This window comes from Vanessa cardui, chromosome 8, assembly GCF_905220365.1.
Source record: "Vanessa cardui chromosome 8, ilVanCard2.1, whole genome shotgun sequence".
In the NCBI taxonomy this organism is placed as follows: domain Eukaryota; kingdom Metazoa; phylum Arthropoda; class Insecta; order Lepidoptera; family Nymphalidae; genus Vanessa; species Vanessa cardui.
Genome location: NC_061130.1, coordinates 10,419,969 through 10,431,983, shown reverse-complemented (window position 1 = coordinate 10,431,983; position 12,015 = coordinate 10,419,969). Strand labels below are relative to the sequence as shown.

General features: G+C 30.9%; 1 protein-coding gene across 1 annotated transcript in view; it reads right to left on the bottom strand.

Annotated features, from left to right (window-relative positions):
• LOC124531829 (cadherin-86C) overlaps window positions 1–8,806 on the bottom strand; it is a 102,178-nt gene extending 93,372 nt beyond the window's left edge. Inside the window, exon 1 of the mRNA XM_047106367.1 lies at window positions 8,565–8,806. The gene's annotated coding sequence lies outside the window, so the exon portion shown is untranslated. The remainder of the gene's footprint in view (window positions 1–8,564) is intronic.
• Between the last annotated feature and the right edge of the window lie 3,209 nt (window positions 8,807–12,015).

The following is a 12,015-nucleotide window of genomic DNA, read 5'->3' as shown; positions in this document are numbered from 1 at the left end:
TATAAAAACAAATTAAGCACATGAAACAGCGGTGCTTGCCTGGGTTTGAACCCGCAATCATCGGTTAAGACGCACGTGTTCTAACCACTGGGCCATCTCGACAAAAAAAGTACAAATTACTTAAATCTTTATACATGATCAATAAACAAATTGATACTGAACCAATTTGTTGATAATTCTCAAATCTATAAAAAACGCTGGTCATCAGCCCCTAACGGGTTTGACTTGCAATCCCGTCTGGGGGGTACCACAAGCGGATCAGTTTTTATACTGCCCAATGGAAATGTACCTCGTTCACAGTGTTTTTATACCAACAAGGGATTCAATGCCGTCGACTGAAACAGTATATATTTGTTACATTATGCATTGATATACAAATTAATGATTAAAATACTATTTGCTATTAAGAAACCTATTCACTATGAGGTTAGTTGTTAGCAATATGCAACATAATCTGTATGTACCGAATCATAAATATACATAATGGATATATAATCTAATACTGTTTAAATTTGAGTCGAATTAAATTAAAACTTTAGTATTTTTATCTAGAAGCAATGCTGAGTGCATTGCAGCAGATAGGCTTGCTCAACTCAAGAATATACTGATCACTTTTTATGAAACTTATGATGCTGTCCGCATTTATCGAGTTGTTTTACGCCGGCGGCAATATTTCTAGTTTCCCATTTATGGATATATGAATGAGTTATCCTGTCCACTCGGAGAGTTGATTTCTTCATCCTTATTTCATTAGAAATAGAGACTTTTTTAGAAGGAGGATATTACGCGGCTAAATAACTTTTCATATAAGGCCGGTTATGTCGTAGTCCGCCTAATGGAAGATGCTTTTCCTGAATGATTCAAAGCAAATGAAGGAAATATTATACTTGCATAACACGCTGAACTCAGTAACTACATTACGAATTCTTAAAATATATTTAAATATTTTGAATGTTTATTTTTTAATTGACGTCCACATTTTGCCTATCGTTAAGGTAAGGCTTCCTTTCGTAAAATGATTTAAAATTTTGATGCGAAATTAATTACAAGTTGCGTTGTAAAATATGTTTAATGGGTAATAAAGTATAGTGCCAAGCCTGTCGACATGTACCCACTTCTAAGTGTACCTATAGTAGTGGATTTATTAAATATTTTATGATTCATTTAAAACGGTCATGTGAAAATGATAAAACAGTATAGCAGATACAGACAGCATATTAAAAGTTTGAGGCAAATCGCAATTTTTTATAGATTTTGGATAAAATTTTAGCGTATTATATACATATATAAATGCGAAACGTTATTTATTTATATATTTGAATGAATGTCACATTTAATTAGAATTGATGGAAATGTTTATCGTAGAAGTTGTTCGACATAGCGTACACCGCGAGCACTTTATTCCCGAGATATATTGCGTATTTCACTAGTATCTTACGTATCTTAATAGTTAAGTACGTGTTCTTCATTCCAGTAGTCGCTCTGATAATTAAATGTCAATTCGAGCGAACGCTTGCCCCGCGCCGCTTCTGATAATATCGTCGAAAGCAATGATTGTATATTATCTGTATGAATGTAATAATTGTATTTATTGTAAGTACTTATCAGTTTTTAGAAAGGGTTGTTTGATATCGCATATCTATTAATTTTTGAAACGTCTAAATATCTGATTTATATAAAGTTTTATAAATATTAATAAAACGAATATCAATTAAGTTTACACTAACGTTTCTGTCCGTCTACCTGATGATAGCTTTTAAATGTACTGGATAAAAAAATATAAAGCCACTATTACAAATTAAATTAAAATTTATATAAATCTATTTATATAAATTTATTTATACATACAATTAAATTTCAGTTTGCTTTTACTAAATGCATACATATGTATACATGGTAGATACCCATACCGAACATTTTTTACAATAATTTGTCTGTCTGTTTGTTCCGGCTAGTATCTGGAAAAGCTGGAAAAATTTATGACGAAATTTTAACTTGCAGATAGATGATGTAATAAGGAGTAACTTAGGCTACATTTTTTTTGTTAAATTCAAATTCGCACGAAGTCGTGGACACAGCTTGTATATTATATAATTAACTCATATACAGTTCAGTAATCTATAACGAATGTAACACGCGTAACCGAATTATAATTTTGGAGTACAAATCAGGAAATAAAAAACAAAATTGCAGGCACTCTCAGTTTTTTTTTTTAATTTATTGGGAAACTTTACTTTACCAAATGTATACTAGCATTGGAGATGGTGTTTAATGCACCATGTATTCATCGCGACAAAGTAATATAATGATAATTAAATGTAAATAAGTCATAACGGATCAAAGGGACCTAAAACAATTTATTCCAATATATGTACTATACATTCACATTCGTACAGCAGTAACCGCTTTTCAATACGCAAGACCGAGACCATTTCGCTGAACCCATAAATGTCTCTACATTATTCATGAGCAATGACGTAAAAGTATAATCTAGCCATTAATGACCTAGGACGTTACCACAAAAGCCTTTTGTGTCGGTGCAGACGTTACTGCCCACGTAACATAGTCGTGACATTGACAAAAAATGCCGACAAATCAGAGAAATCTCAGATATGATTTCGTAATAAAACGTTTGAGTCGATTGTAGACAATAGTTACGAAAGAGCTTAAACTGGAATTTCGCGAACTGTGTGTTTGAAATGTTACTTTTAGTTGAAACCTCAATATGTCAAAGATAGCAGGAATAGTTAGATTAAAAGCTATCCTGTCAATTAAAATATGAACCCGTATATTATACAATCCTATAGAGTTATATACTCGTAATTAAATATTTGGGATAACTAAACTTCGAAACTGTTTGATTGATCATACTTTTTACCCCATTTTTTTTCTTGTAACTTTTTCCTTAAATAAATAAGTACTTCAAAGTAATTAAAATAATAATATTAATAAAATGAATTTTTATCATTTAAATAATATTATAGTTATAATAATATAAGGTTCTACGGAGCGAAATTAAAATTGATCAAGCGTCAAACATTTTTCCAGTAACATTATTATTATACAGTGTTTTTGTCTCTGTTTTATATTTAAGTAGTATTAAACCCATAACCAATTCCGTAACTTTGTTTTACCATACATACATTACATATGTATGTACAGAGTGTCGTCTGGATTGTATTTTCATTGCGTATCTCAAAACCAGTGTCGAGTCTCGTCGGTAAAAACAGGGCTATCGATTTCATCTATAAACGCGTTCTCGTGTATCTTGTTGATTCAAAAACAGTAATATTTCATACAACTGTTTGAATAAAAAGTTCCTAAACAGGAAGTGAAATAACGGGTCCAGACAGAACGGGTCACAGCCCACGGGGATGACAGCTTATTGCCTCATCGATTTATTGTCTGAAATGACATAGACATTACTAAAACTAAGTGTATTGTTGCTTCACAAAATATATATCCAAATTATATAATTTTGAAGAGACTTTTTGAATACTGCAATATTCATATTAATAAAATCTAATTTTATTTAACTGACAATTTTTTTTTATAGAATATAAAACTAAATACATTAACCAAAAAAGGGCATTGATCTTCCAGTTAGTGACGCATTATTATCGATAATGTGAACAAAACGTATACTAATGCTGACGTATACGACCTTTTCAAAGAAGACTTCGAATATATTTTTTTAAACTTCTTACTGTATTCAGTTTAGCCGTGACGCAAATGTTTGCGTGCTATGAACCACTCACACAGTGAAGGTTACGAAATGATTTGATGCTATCGAAGTAATATCAACTAAAATTGAAATTGTAACACTATAAGGCTTTAACGTGTACTTGAAATTTTTTAAAGGACATACTTATTTAGGGTTTATAGAGGCGGACTGGTGTATTCGTCAGTAACAAACTTATAGAACCGTACTGTAAAAGAAATTACCCATTCCTTACACCGCCAATGTGCTACTGACCTTAGGAACTAAGATGTTGTCCCTTACGCCTATAGTTACAATTTCACTCGCCCTTCAAACTGAACCAAACATAAAAATATCAAGTGTTACTTTTTGGCGGTAGAATATATGACGAATGGGTGATACCCATCCAGAGATTTTTGCACATACCCCAAGTGAGTTAATAATTAGGGGTAACTCAGTTATTAGTTAGTTAATAGATTAGTATATATCTTTAAAATTTGTGAAACAATAGAACAAATTGTATATAACTTCTTTAAAATAATTTGAAACTCTTTATTTTAATACAACTATATAAACTTCTTAAAATTGTTACGGCCTTATTTCTTGTAACCTTACCCCAATTAAGCCTTTATAGGTTAGCACAGTGTTTTATTGGGCTGCGTAGAAAATAATTTAAGAGACTTCTTTAGAATTGTTAGGTTTTATGCCCTAAATAATTATACTGATCATTTTATTGGATTTGTGTTAAACAAAAGGTCGTCATATGTCATATAACATCCTCGATTAGATATTATGATGAGACGGTTGTAAGCCGTTTATCAAACAAGTCGTTATAAAACACGCTTTAGACCTATGATATTATATATAGTATTTATATTATACAACTGTAAAATGTATTAATAATTATTATTATATTCTTGATTGTTGTAGTACAAAAATGACGTCATAACCAATAGATCAATATCACGAGAAGATCTTAAATGAATTATGTATGACACATACACTCAAGTGATGAAACTGAAATCGAAAATAAAAATATAACCTCAATCCATCGACGTAATACACTTTATGTAATTAATTTCACTTCTTTCATATCCGCATATCAATTCCTCATTCAATACAAAAAGCTATCCTTTTTAAAATCATTTTACTCATGAAAATCATTATTTCAAATAGTATGTGTTTAATTATTAACATGGTATCAAGGGTAAGGTCTATGTCAATGACTAAAAGCATCAGTTTCATTGGAAATATTAGTCAGGCTTTGTTCGTGTCTAGCGTGAGTAACATATGTATCGATTTTATATAATTATGGCTATAGTTATTTATGTTAGTAATAAGTACTTACTACAACTTTTCAATATATGTAATTAATTCTCTTAAAATGCAAGAGACGATGTTCTTCAATATAATATAATTTTTTTTCCAAAACTTTTTTTTCATATTCTATATTGTATTCTATTAAATATTAACTGGTCCACTGATCTACAAAGTCTCTTAATTATATCCACCACTCCGAATTTAAGAAACACAGTTGATACCCTGGCCCAGCAATGGGACCTTTGGCGGCTTACTTTATATATCACCACAAAATGTAATAACTTTTAAATTTATATTATTGCAGATCTAATTACTATACATGCTATATTTATTTATTGGTAGGGTTTTGTGCAAGCCTGTCCAGTAAAGTAACCTACACTCATCATACAGCAACACTTATTATTGTTGTGTTCCGGTTTGAAAGGTGAGGGCCAGTTGAGTACCCAAGATTGGAGGCGCATTGGCGATTTGGTTAATATTTCTGACAGTATCAATAACCGATTACTATTCGTTGGACCATTGTTTCATCTACCTACCAATACCATTGGAAAAATAAATATAAAATTAGCACTCCTTTTATTCTATTTATATAAAAATATGTTACGATTTTTAATAGAATGACTTGATATGTCATATAATTATATAATGATAATTATATATTAAATGAGTAATTAATAACTATAACATTTACAGAAATATTTAATATCTATAGTTTTTATCCGATTTTTCAAATATAGAACAAGGAAATACGAAATCCTGTAACGGTTTAGGTTGCATTAACCCATAAAATAGATCGTAAATTTAACATTCACTACAAATAGACATACGCAATAATCAGAATGAAATGCTTAATTTCAACAACAAATCATACAGAGCTGTGCGGTAAGTTATTTCTTTATTAATTTACAATATACTTTCGCTGTTTCACGTTCTCGGTGGCCGCCGACCCTAAGTAAGATTAATGACGTAACAAATCAGAGAGTTGGCTCTGGTTTTTTAATAGTCTGGAATATATGGTGAGGAATCAACCGCGAAATCGTTAATAAGCGATTTAGCGATAAATTATCAAGGTATCTCAAAATGAACAAATAAACCTTTGCATCGATAGATTGAATGCTAAGATACATCTCTGACTTAAGATAAGATTTAAGCATGGAATTATTTTACATCGAATTATAAAATTAAATAGCATTATTCGTGATTTATTTATAAAATTCATTGATATTTAAAATTGTTAAGATGAGTCCCAAAAATGTTTATAAATTTGTTTGTATATTTTAATTAAAATAATATCATCGTTCATAAATAAAATTTTAACAAAAAGAAAAACCGACTTCACACAAAACACTATTTTAAAACAAATGAATATGCACGAAAAAGTAATAAAAATAATTGCGTATTCAACATATTTTTTAGAGTCTTCCTAAGTTAAATGAAATGAAAAATATTAGACTACTTAAAAGTCGATTAACGATTATATCATGTAGTTATAGTTATTGGTATATTTGGAGCCGACGTGCGACGTTGTTTGTACAATCGTGTAATCTAGTTGAGTCATATTTATCAGTAGAACAAAATACCAGAAAGTAACCGGTGTTTAGTTTGAATTTCTTTAATGAGTCACCAACTGCGGGCACTAACGATTTTGTGTCAACTACCAATATAATGAATAATGTAGAACACGTACATACTGGCCTACATCTGACCAATGGACTAAGTTTTGGTCACAGATTTAGATCGTTAGGCTCATAGCTTTTATATATTACAGAGAATATATGTGTAATAATATTAATGGGTAAGATTTATTATATTAAAGGCAACAACAACACTACAATATGTTTTTGTATTTTGCAATTATTTAAAATGTTATAAAAAAATTAATAATAATAATAATAAAATTAGCATCAAGGTCCGATATTCATAAAACCACGACACATATATTTTTAGTAGGTGTGTCATTTTAGCATTATAAACTTAAAGCAACTCAATTACATAACATTGCTAGTAGTATTACTACCTATAGTAGTAACTAATCGAATCTAAACAAAAATAAAAAAACTCAACTGTACTTAAATAGTCATAAAAATAAATCGGTTAATCATTTTTAAGTCCCTTTTTACATAAACGTAATAAAACTGGTATAATTACTACGTAAACTAGAGCGAGGGTTGTCTGTTTCATTATTTATTACTATTTTAACCGCAAACTAATATATGTACTTACAAGCATAAGCGTCTACTTGACCATCTCCTTATAATATATTACGTAGTATGCAATTGCGAGTGCGTTCGATTTTGCACACTACATTTTATTTTTAATTTTTTTTTTAAATAAAATTTTCATATATCGTATGAGATAGAGCATAAACAAGTTTTTTCGGTATAGTATGATTTTATAGTGTTTTTTTTTCTATTTATAGTTTTAAATGATTTTAATGTGATAGATAGGAAATGATATGTATATAAATACATCAGTGGTTTTTGTTCAAAAGAGAAAATAAAAAAATACCGTTTGTGCATTTGTGCAAATAAAGATTCAATTCAATATATACAATAGAAATCTTTGTAAAACAACGTTCGAAAATATAAAATTACTTTAATCAAGCTGAAATGTATATAAATATCAGTGCTAGCAGTTATCCTAAATTGACTCGGAATATACGAACAAAACGCCAGAGGGAACCAGTAAGGAATAGCAAGGTCCTATGTTAGGGAGCGTTGCTATTCTAACTTAAGAAACGTACGTATTCTGACTTTAGAAGCATTCGTATTCTAACTAAGGAAGCGATCCTGTTCTAACTTGGAAGCGTCCCTATTGTAATTGGCTATTCAAGTAGCTCGTAACTTTTCTCTAATAGTGCGATATACATACGCTAGTCTCATATTATCCTTAATGGCTTTGGGGCTCACGACTCTCTTACAAATTTAGTGTAGGTTCTAACGATTCTATTATTATTATTATAAAACGAGAATATTTTATTTTTGAAAATAAATTAATTACATTAAAAAAATGTACTTGTCACGTGTCAATATCCAAAAGTATTCAGAGGTTATGTGACGTTTTTATAAAGCTAGAGTATTTAAGATATGTGTTATTATATCTTCAATCCATATTTATATCGTTGCGCAAGCGCATGTTCTGCATACGAAAGAGTTCAACGAATTGCGCACACCTTCAATCGCTAGCTTTGTTTGTATCTAAAGACATTCTCGCTAACATTATATTGTTCCATCATTCCATCACAGTATCTTAAAATTATTTTTGTTCATAAAAATCAGATTGAGGTTTCTCAAATAGTCATTTGATTTTGAAAGTTTTCGATAAAACTGTATTTTTCAATTTTTATTAAAAATGTGTATACAGATTATATTCGTCAAGTTATTCAATATAAAAGTTACTTGAATTGCAACTAAATTGAACACCTACAGCTAAAGCTTTACATAAAATCAAAACAAAAGTCATAAATTAACATAAGAAAGGCGCGGTTCGTTATTATTATTTCATAGAACAGCTGCGATCGAGAGTAAATCAAAACCGTACTCACTGTTATCTAGGAATTACGAAAGCCAGTATTATCAGTTACATGAAACGTGCAACTTTCCAAGTCTCCCGCCAAAACCACTGACACCCTTGCACTTCGTTCGTCACAGTCCACACAAACAAAGTTCCCACACACGTGAAACAAAGTTCGATTTATTTTGTTTTCGTGATGCGCGCGCCGGTCGCAGTGTACGGCGCGTCCGCTACGCGAGTGGGCCCGTACCGAACTAGTGAAGTTGGAACTAAGTCGACCGCCGGCCGAGTTGAGAACAAAACCACCCGCCGGACGCCGAAGCCCGATACACATGGAATATAGTGTTTTGTCGCTGGATCGACTCCTCGTATAACTCGACGTACTCCAATGCGTTGTCAAGGGTCAAACATAAACTTTCCGATGCAAAGGCGTATAATTTAATGTGTAATCGGGATATTGTAAATATGTTTTGTATGTGTACTATTTAGTACTGGTTGCAAAAGTTCAACCCACCCAGGGTTGGATTTTTGTATAAACTATCAATACTGCCTGTTTGTGTAGCAACATAACATACCATTTAATTATTATTAAATGCTATGTTATGTTAAACGTTATTGAAATTATATAAAATATTATATAATTTTCTAAAATTAAAAACGTAAATTTTTTATAACATTTAATAACTTAACCTTGATTCATTTGTGGCTTGTAACGAAATTTTTCTTTATTTCCATTGTTATGAACTTATAATAAAGTTAATTTTTTTTTCTTGACAAATTGCTATTCATTGCGTGTCGTGTATGGGGTGAACATAATCAACTTGTATAATTACTAAGAATACGAAGTTTTCTACTTTTTTGGGACTTAAGTATTATTTTAATCCAACGACACGACAACGACACGACGTTATTTAAAAATCACCTTAACTATATAAATATATATTATTTCTAATAGTCTCTCTTTAAATATTAACGAAATGTGTCGTGTATTGATCACGAACTTCACACTGGACCTCGGATGTTCTCGAGCGGCGACACGTTGACTCTTATCAAGGGCAACCCTATTGAATGCTTAACAACGACGCTTAAAAGGAATATCTCACGATAGCAATTACTATCGCCACGATCTCCTTTCCCTTTGCATATTGTGATTATGTTGGCGCCAACATAGTCCCGGTGACAATTAAACCTTTTACTCAGAATTTCTAAGCCAATTTATGGAAACGTTGGCCGTGATTACACATATGATTTGAAAAAGCTCGCTATATTATATCCATTATGTTTTAATTGTATGTATTAAGCATGAATTTGTGCGGACTCTATATTTTCAGTATAATTTTTCGCTAAGAATATATTTATTACAACTACGGCATTTGCGAGTGTTCTAACTTATAAGATTAGGCATAAATATGTTACTAATTCCCTATAAGTATGTAGTATATATTACAGACATTAATTTATAATATTTTCGTAAAAAAAAAACGAATAAAAAATAAACGGGCTTTACATTTACCTAGAAATATTTGTATGTAGAATTCATATTCTTAATATTTGTATTGCATATGCGTTTAAAACATTAGCTATATACTTATTAATAACAGCTTTTACTATTAATAAAATCAGCATTCACAATAAAAACAAAATATTATATGACGACATTTGATCGTTACGCGAGCTAAGAAGCAGATCAAAAGCGTGACTTATGAGCACCCTCTGCAGAAATATCGTGCGGCAATAAAAGGGTGCGTAATGTTGGAAAACCCTAACGCAGTCAAAAATACATTAGTATTCTTAAAATATAAGAAATATACTTACTTCGTGAGGCTTGACAATGGTCTTTGTAAATTGTTTTTATCGTTCGATTGTATGTACATATGTTACATATATTGTTCTTTACTTTTTGTGAAACATTAGCTAATAATCAGTTTTGTCTATCAGTTCGGTATGTCAGAAGAAATAAAATAGACGTTTAAATATTTTATAGAGCTTCGATAACATCGTCAAGAAATTAATTATTATGTCATGTTCTGGGATCGGAATTTTAATGCGAAAAATGAACTACGCTGACCGAACCGAGCATCGTTTGTTTTTTTTTACAATTTTGCATATCAAATGTGCTTGTACTCAATTATAATATATTATAAGTATTATTTTTTGAGAGAAGTTGTAAATATCTTGGAAATTTTTCTTTTGTTATTCTTTTTAGTACTAACCATACTTTCCATCAACCCATGTTCCAAACCTTCTCCTCAAGGGGAGTGGAGGCCTTTAGCGCAGCAGTGGGAATTAACAGGCTGTTGTTGATGTTGTTGATGTTGATGACAAACCATACTTTCATAGCTGCTTAGAAAACATTTACATTATGCTTTGGTACTTTGAAATTTCGGACATCTATCACAACAGCTATTTGCATGAAATCGTCATTTAAAATACACTTTTTGCGGCAAAGATTTAGATAAAAAAATATCAAAGAAATCCGCCATGAGATTTCATTGGTCGACGCCCGACAATGGTTAATCAAAAGTCCGTATCTTATACCGAGACCTTGCCAGGATCCAGACTTACGTTATTTCGATTTCATTTGCGTGCTCGTGCGCGCTGTTTTTTTATCTCTTGCTGCGTCTGCGCAGGCCGCGTTCGCCTAGAGGTCACGCCGCGATCCTTTGTTATTCCCGCAGAAATATGAAGGGAAGTCCGCAGGTACCACGTTCAAATAAATGGGATTCTTTTGTATATTGAAATATCTCAAGGCGATACCGGGAACAATTAATTTTCTAGTGATGAATGATAGGAGTTAATCTTATTCGTAATTTATTGCTTGTTAGTTATCGCTTTTGTTTCCTTCGTGATATCATTATGTTAGCCCGTTTTACGAATAGGTTTGCTGAGATGATCCTTCGGGCTTGTTTACGAGATAAAGCTGTATCATCGTTCATTGTGCGGGACCCGTTACTTTGGTTTTATTCTTATTCTAAAGTATCATCAGGTGTGGGGCTGTTACGTATTTCTTTGAAAAAAGTAATTACTAGTCACGAATCGATGAAGTGGCTGCGAAGAGAATAATTGAATTCTTAACGGTGAATAATAGAGTGGATTGCTACTAATACTTTTTTCTTGTAAAAAATGTTTATTTTGCTATTCATGTAAATCTTTCATTAATAAATTACTGATTTTGAAAACATAGTCTATCGTTGTCGTAAATGGACCGTTATAAAGTTCTTGAAGAGCTTAAGAAATAAAAAATGTTTAAATTTTATTAAGTATAAATAATAAAATTTAAAAAAAACGATAGACATTTTTTCGTAGTTCTCTATTAATTATTATATATTAGTTTTATTAAATAATAAAATATCAATGATTAATATTTAAAATTTTATAATGATTATATAACCTACCTACCTATATATACTCCTATACGTAAACGTATAGGAGTATATCAAGTCAATAATAAAATCACTATGTATAATGTAAATATTATACGA